The following is a 12,678-nucleotide window of genomic DNA, read 5'->3' as shown; positions in this document are numbered from 1 at the left end:
ACGCAAATGTGAAACCAGTCAATAGGTATAATATGGTCTCAGCACTTATACATAGCCCCAATCTGACCACGGGCAACATCTAAACCAAAATTGGATGTACTCTATTTCATCAGGCAATTACAGGATCATTTAAATATATTATAACCTGTTCTTAAAGGGGTACTCCACTGCTCAGCGTTTGGAACAAACTGTTCTGAATGCTGGAGCCGGCACCTGGAGCTAGTGACGTCATAGCCCAGCCCCCTCATGACGTCATCATGATGGGGTGGGGCTATGACATCACGAGCTCCCGGCACCGGCTCCAGCGTTCAGAACAGTTTGTTCCAAACGCTGAGCAGTGGAGTACCCCTTTAATATTAATGTCACCCTTGCTTTTGTAGAAATCAGATCTTCGTGCACTGACTTATTTGTGAGGTTCTGCTGGGCTTGTGTTTACACACAGGAACAAATTTAAGACTATGTTATGGAATTTTCATGCGGAATTCCGCACAGAGATTCTGCAGCAGCAGAGTCCCATTGATTTTAACATCTGGTGCGGGAATTTAAACTCTGGTGTCCGCAGAAAGAATAGACATGTTTATTCTTTCTGCGGAATTGCGCATATAAATGCCTTGCCGTATATGAGACATTCCCCAGCGGTCCTAGTGCCAGCGCTCCGCTGTCAGGTGGAATATCTGCACAGAGATTTACTCGTGGACATTTCCTAGTGTGAACAGAGCCTAAGAAGGAAGGGCTTCAGGAAAAGGGAGATCAGCTGCCTGAATCCATGATAAGAAAGGAGGTGATTTTTTTGACTCCTTTAGCCCCCCTGGAGGAAGTACTGTAGCAGAGCTGTAGTCATAGATCACAGCTTTAGCAGGAACTGGCTCACATATCATTTTTAAGCTCATTCATGACTGGACATCTGCATTAATAGTAACTCTAAAAGTTGTTACCTAGATTTCCAGGAATCACAGGTAACTAGGGTATTGTTGAATAGAATTCATAAAATCTTAAATTTTTTCTTCATTTTAATTTATTGTAAATGGAACTAAACTGTTCTGTACTGTACAAACTGTGGCAGCAAAGACATCTATGAAATCCATTACCTGTAGGAGTGAAACATTTCACTAATTCAAGCGATGCATTTTGAAAAGTCGCATTAGCCAAAGGGATCATATTGTACGATGTTTCACTTAGAATTTTATGGTAGTTTAGGTAAAGTTATTAAAACAGATGGTGCTCAATGCATCTAGCATCTGTGTGTACAAGCTGTGTTAATGCCTATTAAATGTGTCCAAGTAAATGTGGATCCCAAGGTAATGGAACCTTCGACAGTATAACCGGCTCATTACGAGAGGTTAACGTTAATTATTTGCTGATTTTGCTTCTTGTTCCAATTTTTTATCTAAACATAATTTAATATTACCTTCATTGCTTTAATGGAACCAAGGTGTCTAATAAATAATGGCAATAGGAGTATATTGAATTCAAAAGTAAAAAATAAAAAAATATATCCTTTCTAAATCCTACATTGTAACAGGATAAATGGTAAAAATAGTGTTAACCAAAAAGCAAAAAATAATTATTTTTTAACAAAATAACTTTTTTTTTTGCTAATTTTTACTTACCTGCCAGACCGTAATGGACATGCTTAGGAAGGATGTGTGCTTGTCTTGGGGCTAAATGGCTGTGTTGTTAGTTCACTATAACGCTGTAGCATTCTTTTTGTGAATTGGCTATTTCCTGTTGAAGTTCCCTTCCTGCAACTACAAGTCCCAAGATTCCTTATTTGTAAGTGTGAGTTAAATTTTCCCCCTTCCACACATCATTCACCCCACTCATTGCAGCACACCTAAGCAACAATTCTCTGCAGCCCTGCAGAGAATGATTTCCCTCTCTTTGAACACCTGACTAGTGATGTAATGTCTCGGGGTGCACTGCAAGCTGGGAGAAAGTGAGATGACACTTATTTTGTATACTGAAAAAAAATCCCATAAGAATTGCGAGACCAGTCATAGACACAGGTACAAACACTATTTCATAAACTAAACAAACATTACAGACCCCTTTAAATTAAAATTGAATTCAATTATTTTTAAAATGGAACTTTCTAAACGGTGGAAAATCTATGTTTCTTACCCACCAATTTTTCTATTGCTTGATTTTACTCGCCTCAGTAAAGCCCACACTCCTGTCACGTCATGAGCACAATAATTTTCAGTTAGGAAAATACCTCTCAAAAATTATACATTATTAGATAAACAACATAATTTGTAAATTATATATACTGAAATATGATGATTTAACAAAGTTCCATGTCCGAATGTACGGTATGTCCTTTTGACATATTAAGCTTTCTTTTGCTGCTATGCTAATTCCAGTATTATACCTTGTATGCTTTTTCTTCAATTGCAATTAGTTTAAATTTGAAACATTTCATTTGAATGTATTTTTTTTATCGATTTAGCTGTCAGAGTCTACGGTGTGGAAAGTGAAAGGTAAATTACCGTCAGGTTATCTAATACGTTTTCCATTTTCACCACCCAATGGCAAAACCGTGCGAATGAAACCTTTTCCACTAAATTACACCAATAAAAAAAAAAGTACAAAAAATAAAGAAAGAAAGAAATAACAACCTTTTACAATTATGTCTTGCCATCTAAAACTGCACCTGATCCCCTCTCTTGTGAATGATTGTTAGGGTGGAAAATTGCCATTTAGCCTGGTATAAAACATTTCTATTCTCGAAATAAAATGACAGGGAATAAACCATCCACCTGAAAGCGGAGGAGAGCTTCCTAAAATATAGCCCCCTTTTTTTTTTAGTTAAGAAAGTGAGCTTAAAAAATGACTTTTGTTGGAACACACAAAGATATCAAAGGATTTAATGAATGACACCTACGTAAAAACACTACGTAGATGAATAATACTCTACTGCCTGTACAATTATTATGCAGATTAAGACTATTCAGTCACCAGAATTCAGCTGCACTCATAAACTAAAGTGTTCATGAGTGTAGAATAGTAATTCAGAACAGTACTTAAAGAGCTGCTTTATAAATCTGCATATCTTGTGGTGTTGGAAGCACATGACACCAATTGCACATGTCCTTGGTGTTCTGCCCAATGTCTCATGAGACCAGTTATTGCAATGTACAATAGTATCTCTATCCCTTCCCATTACCATTGCCCCAGGTATATTCAGAAAGCCAACACCCGCCCTTCATATTCTCCTGTTTGTCATCTGTATCTCATTATTTGCGACCAATATATCATGAAGATTAGTAGAAGTGGCTACTTACAATGTTATACAAGATCCCAAGGAAGGGTTTAATTATTTCTTTAGTTATGTCAGCTTTTTTCTAACATATTCTTTCCCATTTCCTCAATAATTTTTTTCTCACCAGCATCTTTTAGCAATAGGCCTGGGGTTCGAGCACAACCAAGTCATTGGAAACCAGCGTAAGACAATTTTATTCATAGATATGAAATCACAAGTTAATCTAGCATCATTAAACTAACACCAGGATGTAACTAATTGTGTTATTATCACTGCAAATAAGCCCTGCAATTGTCATATAAATATGAGAAAGGTCACAAGAGGCCACACATCCTGAAGTCATTTGCCTAAACCGACTTCATTACGGACCGGTAAGAATGCGACTATTGATATACCTCGAGACCAAATTCTTTAATTTGAAGGCCTATCCTTCCTGTTCCCAGCCTGAGAATCTCTCCTAATAATCGTTCATGTAATATTTAGGGCTTTACATTTTCTCTTTTAATTGGGAAAGAATATAATAAAAATGTTACATTACTGCAATGAGCCAAGATAATATCAAAACCTTTTTGCCCCATTGCCCATTTGGACAACAATCTTTCATATTAACATTAGATACTGGTTATATATGAAAATAATTTTTCCTAAAAACAACTTCCATAAAATACCATTTAGTTATGTTATAAAATAAAACTGGTTGATGAACCAGTTACCCATGAATATTTATTTATATTACTGGGAGGAAATGCCTTCATGTATAAAGTAATTATTATGAAACAACACTAATATGTTATTGCCTTATATAACAAACCAAAAATATGCCTGACTTAACCTACTGTCACTTAGAATTTTTTTTACATGTAACAGAGACATATTTCAAATGTTTTGATAGGTCTGCTGAGACCCCCACTGATCAGGAGAACGAGCAGGGAGATGTGCATGGCATTGCTGTTCACTCCATGGGTCATGGTAATTTTTGTCTCGCTGCTCCATTATAAATCAAGACAACAATTGCTACGAGTGGGAGAGTGAACAGCAATGCAGCACACTTCTCCCGATTGGTATGGGTCTCAGCACTGAGATCAAGACCGATCAAAACTTTTCCCGAAGTGACAGTGCCATTTAAGTTTCCTTAAAGGGGTATTCCAGGATTTTTTTTTTATTTGACTATGCTACAGTGGCTGTAAAGTTAGTGTAGTTCATAATATAGTGTCTGTACCTGTGTGTGACGGTTTTCTCACAATTCTGAGATTTTCACTCCAATATTTATTTTTACCAGCATACAAAATGACTGTTGTCTCAGATTTTTCCCAGCTTGCAATGTGGCCGAGACCTGACTCACTAGTCAGCTGATGACAGGGAGCCTGTCTGCTTCAATGGGTGGAGTGATCGCTTGGTGGGAGAGATATCAATCTGCAACAGCTGTAGGCACCCTGATTGAAAACCAAACTGATTTGAATGGATGCAGCTCATTTATGTTTCAATGGATGGGGTGGCTGATGTGTGGGAGGGAGGAAGATGGAATTGTGGAATTTTTAGTCAAAAAAAGAAAAGTCAAACAGTTCACAAACGGCCAGCCACAGTGTTATGGTAATCTCACAACATAGCCACTTAGCCCAAAGATAAGCACAGATCCTTCCTAAGCATGTCCATTACTGTCTGCCAGGTACGTACTAAAATCACCTTATGGTGGATAACCCCTTTAATACCATGGGGGAAAATCCAGTTGAAATACACCATGCCGCATCCATCTTGCTCCCAACATCTGTCATCAAGGGAGAGTCAGGAAGCCCCCATATACATAGATGGTTGGCCGTCCCACCTAAATCCAGTAGAAATCCAACATGCTTTATCCATCTTTCCCCTAACATCTGTTATCAGGAGGCCCACCATATACAATAGACAGATAACTGATCCCACCTAAACCATTGGGTTTGGCCACCACTTATCTAATGGGCATGCCAGCTTTGGTCTTAGGCATAATTTGTAAATCCTGAACTCCAATGCGACATCTGTAAAAAGACACCCCCCCCCCCCCTTATATGTGGCATTTTTAATACTGAAAACTTTTAATGTGACAGAAGGGCACATTTGCCCCCCTCTGCCACCAGGGCCCAGGTGCAAATTCCCTATAGTTACATCTTTCAACTTTAGCTAACTATAAGTACAGATTTAAGGTTTATCTAAATTCTGCTTCTTTGCTACTTGTCCAAGTGTCTTCATAGTTCCTTTACCATCTATTAAGTCTTAGTTACATTCATTGCTTTGTTACAAATGGGGAGGATGAAATTCAGAGTTTACGGAGTCATCCATCGTATGGCCAAATGTCTTACCCGCCATCAGCGTTGGCAACAAATCTCTCTGTATTTAGACTCCATTAAATCGCAATTTACCTGCCAAATATTTTCTTTGATGAATAATAGACCCAGCAAAACATTACAACAGAATCTATATTATATTGAGCTGAATATGGTTTTAGTAGAAACTGTAATGGAAGCGGTTCATGAGAAACTTTTAATGCTTATAACTGCGCCTATTAAGACTTTTCCAACAGCTCTATAAAAAAAAAAAAAAAATTGAAAAATTAAAACTGTGAATATGTGTTTATAATTGAACATTTCAGAAACAACTAGGTAATCAAGGAAGACTTTGACAAGATATGTAATTTACTTGTATCTCAAAGCAAGCTAACATCATTAAAGGCAGTCTGTTATTTACTGTCAGTGGGCGTCCTTCGCGCACATAATAACAGACATGTACTCAGTATTGAAATCGGTTTTGTTCCAAGGTCATCGAGTAAACATTTGTATGAAAAAATGCCATATGGCTAAATTTCCACTTTTTTATTTGCACCTAAAAAATGCCAGCAAAAACGCCAGAAAAACTGCCACAGCTTTTTCCTGTGTTTTGGCATTTTTTTTCTGGCGTTTTTCCTGGTGTGTGGAAACAGCCAGTTTTGTCCCCTGTGGCAATTTTCTCACTGTCTTCAGGTACCACTCTGTAGGTCGGATGCTGAGCGCCCGGTTCACAGAGTGTAAGGAGATGAGGAGTGATGTATAACATCACTACTCACCTCCCCAGGCCATATAGTACCCATGTATATTATACAGGAACCAGGAATCCCGTCACCAGACTGACAGGACTCCCTGATCCTATAGCCCCTTTGGGCTGTATACAGGATATACAGCTATCTATAGATAGCTGGATATAGTGTATACAGAAGACAAGGTCCACTTATAACCCCCCCCCCCCACGCGCTCCCTGTCCCCGCCTGGTCCGTGTAGCTTCCGAGACAGTGAGACTTCAGATGTTGCTAAACTGCAACTGTAGGCTCTCTGTTTGTTGTCATGGCCCACTCCCATACGCTCGCATTGAGGGGGCGGAGCGTGATGTCACACGGGGGCATAGCCGTGACGTCACAATACTCCGGCCCCGTGATCGCCAGTCATCAGACCCGGAGCGAACAAGCTCCAGGGGCTAATGGTAACGGTGTGCCGAGTGAAAGATCACAGGGGTCCCCAGCGACAGGACCACGGCGATCAGGCATCTTGTCCCCTATCCTTTGGATAGGGGATAAGATGTCTTAGCGTTAGAGTACCCCTTTAAAAAGAGAAAAATAAATTGATTACTAATGCAGAAACAGTGGGAGAAAAATCTGGTTTGAGTGCCTTATGCTTCTAAAGACCAAAATAAAACATATTCCATTCTACGTACATTTGATTCAAGTGGGGTTTTTGTAATGCTTCATGTTCTTGTGGTGGCATCGGAGAGGAACTAAGGCTATGTTCACACGGCTAAAACTTTGTGAGTAGACATTCTGCAAATTCTTTCAGCACTAGGGCCACTCAGAAATGTCTCCATAGTTGGCAATACACTGTCAAGCGGAATCCGCAGAAACAATTAACAAATGTATTATTTCTGTGGGTGCTAAAATCTGGATTTCTTTGGCGGAAATTCCACGGTGTGCACAGTACAATAGAATCTCAATGAAATCAATGGGACTCTGCTGTAGCGGATAGCCTAAACATTTTGCTTTTGGTTTTCCCCTACAGGTGACTGCAGTGTGAGATCATGTCCTCTGCTTATTGTCAACACATTGAATAACATCCTGACAAAAATGATTGGAGAGTTGGTCAGATTTACCAACCAATCACTGAGTCCAGGTTACTGCCCATTACCATTGCCGATCAAATACATAGCAAGCCAATTGGCCCTAGATGCATTGATCGTTTACACTGCCCATAGAACAGGGTGAACAGCTGCATGAAGATTATTCATGTGGCCGTTTGTTTCCATTATTGACAGCAGTGCATGACAAAAGAGGATTTTTTTCCCCCATATAAAACATGCATCAGCCAATGAAGAAGCTTTCACCTCTTACATGAAGCAATGATGGGATGAATGATCTCACAATTTGCCGAAAAGTCTTTTGTATAAAAAAGCCTTTCAACAAGGGATAGCCATGGTAAGCTCTAACTGTTGTAAATGTCCCAATATCATTGTCTGGTTGTTGGGACCTGAACTGATCAGATATAATATACCGTATTTTTCGCCGTATAAGACGCTCCGGCATGTAAGACGCACCCAATTTTAAAGGAGGAAAATCTAGAAAAAAAAGATTCTGAACCAAATACAATGTAAAGTATAGGACAGTGATCTTCAACCTGTGAACAGCCGTTGGCTGTCCGGGCATGCCAAGAGTTGTAGTTTTGCTACATCTGGAGGTCCGCAGGTTGAAGACCACTGGTATAGCAGGTAGTACTCACGTGTCCCCACCGCTACGGGATCCTAGCTCTCGGTCGCTGCCATCACGTCGCTCCGCACGCCGCTCCTATTGGATGATGGGACGGCGTGCGCGACGACGTGATGATGAAGAAGGAGAGCGCGGGCCATGCAGGGGATCCCGGCACGGAGCAGTCATTCGCCGATCGGACACAGAGGAGGCAGGTAAAGTCCCCCCCGGTGTCCTTTAGGCTGTTCGGAATGCCACAATTTCACCACAGAGGTCCCTAACAGTCCGACTGAGCAGCCGGGTTAGTTTCACTTTCGCTTCGAACGTCTGAAGGGTTATTACAGGGCATCACCGCGATCATTGATGTCCTGTATTAGCCGCGGGTCCCGGCCGTTGATGGCCACAGGAACCGCCGCAATATGACAGGGTTTTAATGTGTATTCGCCGTATAAGAAGCACCCACTTTGCCCCCCCTCCCCCAGTTTTGGGGAAGAAAAAGTGCGTCTTCTATGGCAAAAAATATGGTACCTCTCTCAACAATTTTTTTTAAATGACTGTTCATATAATACTACTTTTCAAAAAGTAAACCAAGCTGAACCATCTGCACTTTGATCATAGTAAAATCTGCTAAAAAGTATTTATTAAAGGGGTACTCCACTGAAAACATTTTTTTTTTATCAACTGGTGCTAGAAAGTTAAACAGATTTAAATTACTTCTATTAACATTTTTTAATCCTTCCAATACTTATCAGCTACTGTATGATCCTCAGGGAGTTCTTTTCTTTTTGAATTTCCTTTCTGCCTGACCACAGTGCTCTCTGCTGACACCTCTGTCCATTTTAGGAACCGTCCAGAGTAGGAGCAAATCTCCAAAGCAAACCTATTCTGCTCTGGACAATTCCTAAAATGGACAGAGGTGTCAGCAGAGAGCACTGTGGTCAGGCATAAAGGAAATTCTAAAATAAACTAACTTCATGTGGATCGTAACAGCAGCTGATAAGTACTGGAAGGATTGATATATTTAATAGATGTAATTTACAGATCTGTTTAACTTTCTGGCACCAGTTGATTTAAAAAAAAAATGTTTTCCAGTGAAGTACTCCTTTAATCATAGTCTATAGCAGTGGTCTCCAAACAATGGCCCTCCAGCTATTACAAAACTGCAACTCCCAGCATGCCCGGACAGCCGTTGGCTGTCCCATACCTACCTAGTCATGCTCCGCCGCTGGTCCCCGGCAGCTTCCGTTTGCCTCTGTCTGGTCTCCTAATGTTCTTTCTTGCAGAGAAGATATAAGAATACCCCTGGTAGATGGTGCTGCGGCTCTTTCAGACAAAACGGAGTAGGACCAAGGCTTAGTTTAAGGTCCAGAGTGGAACCAAATTGTATTTGGTAAACAGAATAAAATAATAAAACATGCAATGACGCGTTTCGAGAGGAGCCCTCCCTTCCTCAGATCAGGATCCTGTCCATTTTTCTTCCCTAATGTTCTTTCTTGTCTGCTTCTGAAACAAGTGGCTTGCTGCAGGACCTGAAGTCTCAGCCAATCACTGGCCGAGAAGGGACACTGCTACGGCCAGTGATTGGCTGAGCTGACAGGTCCAGCAGCAAGCCACTTGTTTCAGAAGAAGAAAAGAGAAGGACGGGGGACAGGATGGAGCCAAGCAGGAGATGCAGGGGACTAGAAGGGGATCTTGGCTAGGTAAGTATGGTATTTTTTTCTATCCTTGCTCCGACCCAGCACTATATTAGATTTTGTAAAACAGTGGACAATTCTTCTCGCCACCATCCTCAGCTAGTAGACAAAATCCTTAACTGAAGTTGACACATAGTAGAGAAAAGAAGAATGATACAAAAAAAAAAAAAAAAATACCACAGAAATTGTAGAAGCACAAGACCGACTCAAGGTTAGATTTAACTGAAAGTTACGTTGCAGACACTCAAACCATAAAACCGATCTCAATTATCCCATATAATGTGAAGAATCTCTATGCTAACCAAAATATGATTATCTGTGACAAGATCCCTTTTGTGAAAACTGAGAACTACAGTAAAAACTTAAATGCATAACCTCATTTTCAGCAGTCGCCTAAAAAGAAAAGTGGAGACAAAAAAACAAAATAAATAAATCATGAGTGTTTTCAATTGCCTCCATAAAACCACCAATTTATCTGACTCTTGACTCCTAAAATCACATCTCAGCTACTGTTAAGGAGCGTCTCGGTAACAATGTTTTATTATTGGAGGGGCTCAATTAATAGGTTTCCTTGGCGCTGCAGCTGTCTTTTTGCCAAATAAAAAACATTTGTTCCAATTAGACGCCCGCTAACAAAGTGAACAGGCACAATTCTGGAGGCAAAAAGTCAGGCTGATTTAGCACAGCAAATCTAAATGACTCTGCTTTTGTCTGACTGCGCTGTCCTAGCCGAGGACAAAAAGGAAGAAAAAAAAGAAAACAACCGTGCCGCTTCCTCTTATTAACATTTTTTTGGAGAACAGTGAACAGGGAAACAAGCCTCCCCTATTGCATGCTATTAGTAGCAGGGGATCAATGCCACAAGACATAAAAATATGGAGCACATTCAAACGTATGGATTTTTTTCACACTGCAGGAACCTGACATTATTATTTCCCTAAGGGAATGCAGGGAAAAAAAAAAAAATAAAATAAAAAAAACAATATATCAAGTTTACACAAATGGCTCTAAGGGCCTCGAAAGACTGAATTCCCAAACAATAAGAAAAGGCCTATTTTTATTCGAAAATTTAAATATACAGTGATCCCTCAACTTACAATGGCCTCAACATACAATAATTTCAACATACAATGGTCTTTTCTGGACCATTGTAAGTTGAAACCAAACTCAACATACAATGTACAGACATTCCAGATCTTTGAAACGTGTCAATGGCTGGAAGAACTGATCAATCAGAATGGACAATTTACTGGTAAAACCCCTGTATTACTGAAGTGTATGCACTGACTGGTGTCTGGTAGTGCCTCCTACAGTACAGGGAGGTATTACACTTTACCTGTACCAGGGTTAGCTGCTCCTCTGGACACCGGCTGTGGGCGACTCCATGTTACTTTTTTAGGACACTGCGTACTGTACAGGACCCCTGTCCTCTACATTGACTAGTTTTTCCCAAGCAGGGAGCCCCCAGCTGTTGCAAAACTACAACTCCCAGCATGTTTTGCAACATCTGGAGGCTCCCTGCTTGGGAAAAACCGACAGACCGTGATATACAGCTCACAGCAGATCTTTCTTACTTTTATATGTAAGGACTTGCTTTATCTATATTAGTTATCTACTTATTTTTCTTTAATTCTCACTTTTTTCTATTTTTGGATGACATTTTGGTGCCTTTAGAACCAATTACCAGGTTTCCATAGAGTTATGGTCTCAACATACAATGGTTTAAACATACAATGGTTGTCCTCGAACCAATTAATATTGTAACTTGAGGGACCACTGTATGATCAAACTAAATCTATTACTTAACAGATTAACCCAAAAAGTAGTTAGGGGCCAAAGTCACAATATATCAAAACCCCAGGGCCGAAGCCCGGGGGTAAAAACCCCTATGTATGCAACCCTAAAATATAACTTTTATTAGTATTGTTTGAAATGAAACCAAAAGTGAAGATTAAAACCGACATTAGAACAGAATAGTATGTACACTGCTCCAAAAAATAAAGGGAACACTTAAAGTGTAACCGTCAAAAAAGCCAAAAGGTTTTGCAATTGCTCACTAGACTAGTGAGCTAATCTGAATTCCTCTCAAAGGGAGGGGGTGTGGCCTCACTGTGCATGTCTCCGCCTCCTCCATCAGTATTCTGTCTGCTCACATCTCCCCTAGCATTAGCAAAACTACAACTCCCAGCTTGTCCTCACTGACTGTAGCGGGACACAAGCTGACAGTGGGAGGATTGTTCCCTGCGCTCACAGCTGTCAGTCAAGAAAGTGTGTCCATGACATGGGTGATGATGCCTGGACACAGCAGGACTAGTATGTGTCCAAGCAGGCGGGGGGGGGGGGGGGGGCAGTTGTTTGACTGGCTTTTTCAGTTTGAAATATTGAAAATGTTCTAATGAAAGAAATTGCAAAACCTTTTGGTTTTGCATGCTTTACAACATATCAACAGTTTTTGTATCTGACAGTGCCCATTTAAACAACACAATGTAACTCCAAGTCAATCACACTTCTGTGAAATCACACTGTCCACTCAGGAAGCAACACTGATTGACAATCAATTTCACATGCTGCTGTGCAAATGGAACAGACAACAGGTGGAAATTTTAGGCAATTAGCAAGACACCCCCAATAAAGGAGTGGTTCTGCAGGTGGTGACCACAGACCACTTTTTTGTTTATATGCTTCCTGGCTGATGTTTTGGTCACTTTTGAATGCTGGCGGTGCTTTCCATCTAGTGGTAGCATGAGACGGAGTCTACAACCCACACAAATGGCTCAGGTAATGCAGCTCATCCAGCTGCGAGCTGTGGCAATAAGGTTTGCTGTGTCTGTCAGCCTAGTGTCCTGAGCATGGATGTGCTATCAGGAGACAGGCCAGTACATCAGGAGACGTGGAGGAGGCTGTAGGAGGGCAACAACCCAGTAGCAGGATCGCTACCTCCGCCATTGTGCAAGGAGGAGCACCACCAGAGCCCTCCAAAATTACCTCCA

General features: G+C 40.6%; 1 protein-coding gene across 5 annotated transcripts in view; it reads right to left on the bottom strand.

Moving 5' to 3' along the window:
- Positions 1-12,678, bottom strand: part of ROBO1 (roundabout guidance receptor 1) — a 1,216,262-nt gene that overhangs the window by 160,748 nt on the left and 1,042,836 nt on the right. The gene's annotated exons all lie outside the window — the stretch shown is intronic.

This window comes from Hyla sarda, chromosome 2 (assembly GCF_029499605.1).
Source record: "Hyla sarda isolate aHylSar1 chromosome 2, aHylSar1.hap1, whole genome shotgun sequence".
NCBI lineage: Eukaryota > Metazoa > Chordata > Amphibia > Anura > Hylidae > Hyla > Hyla sarda.
This window is presented reverse-complemented; position numbering and strand designations above follow the sequence as displayed.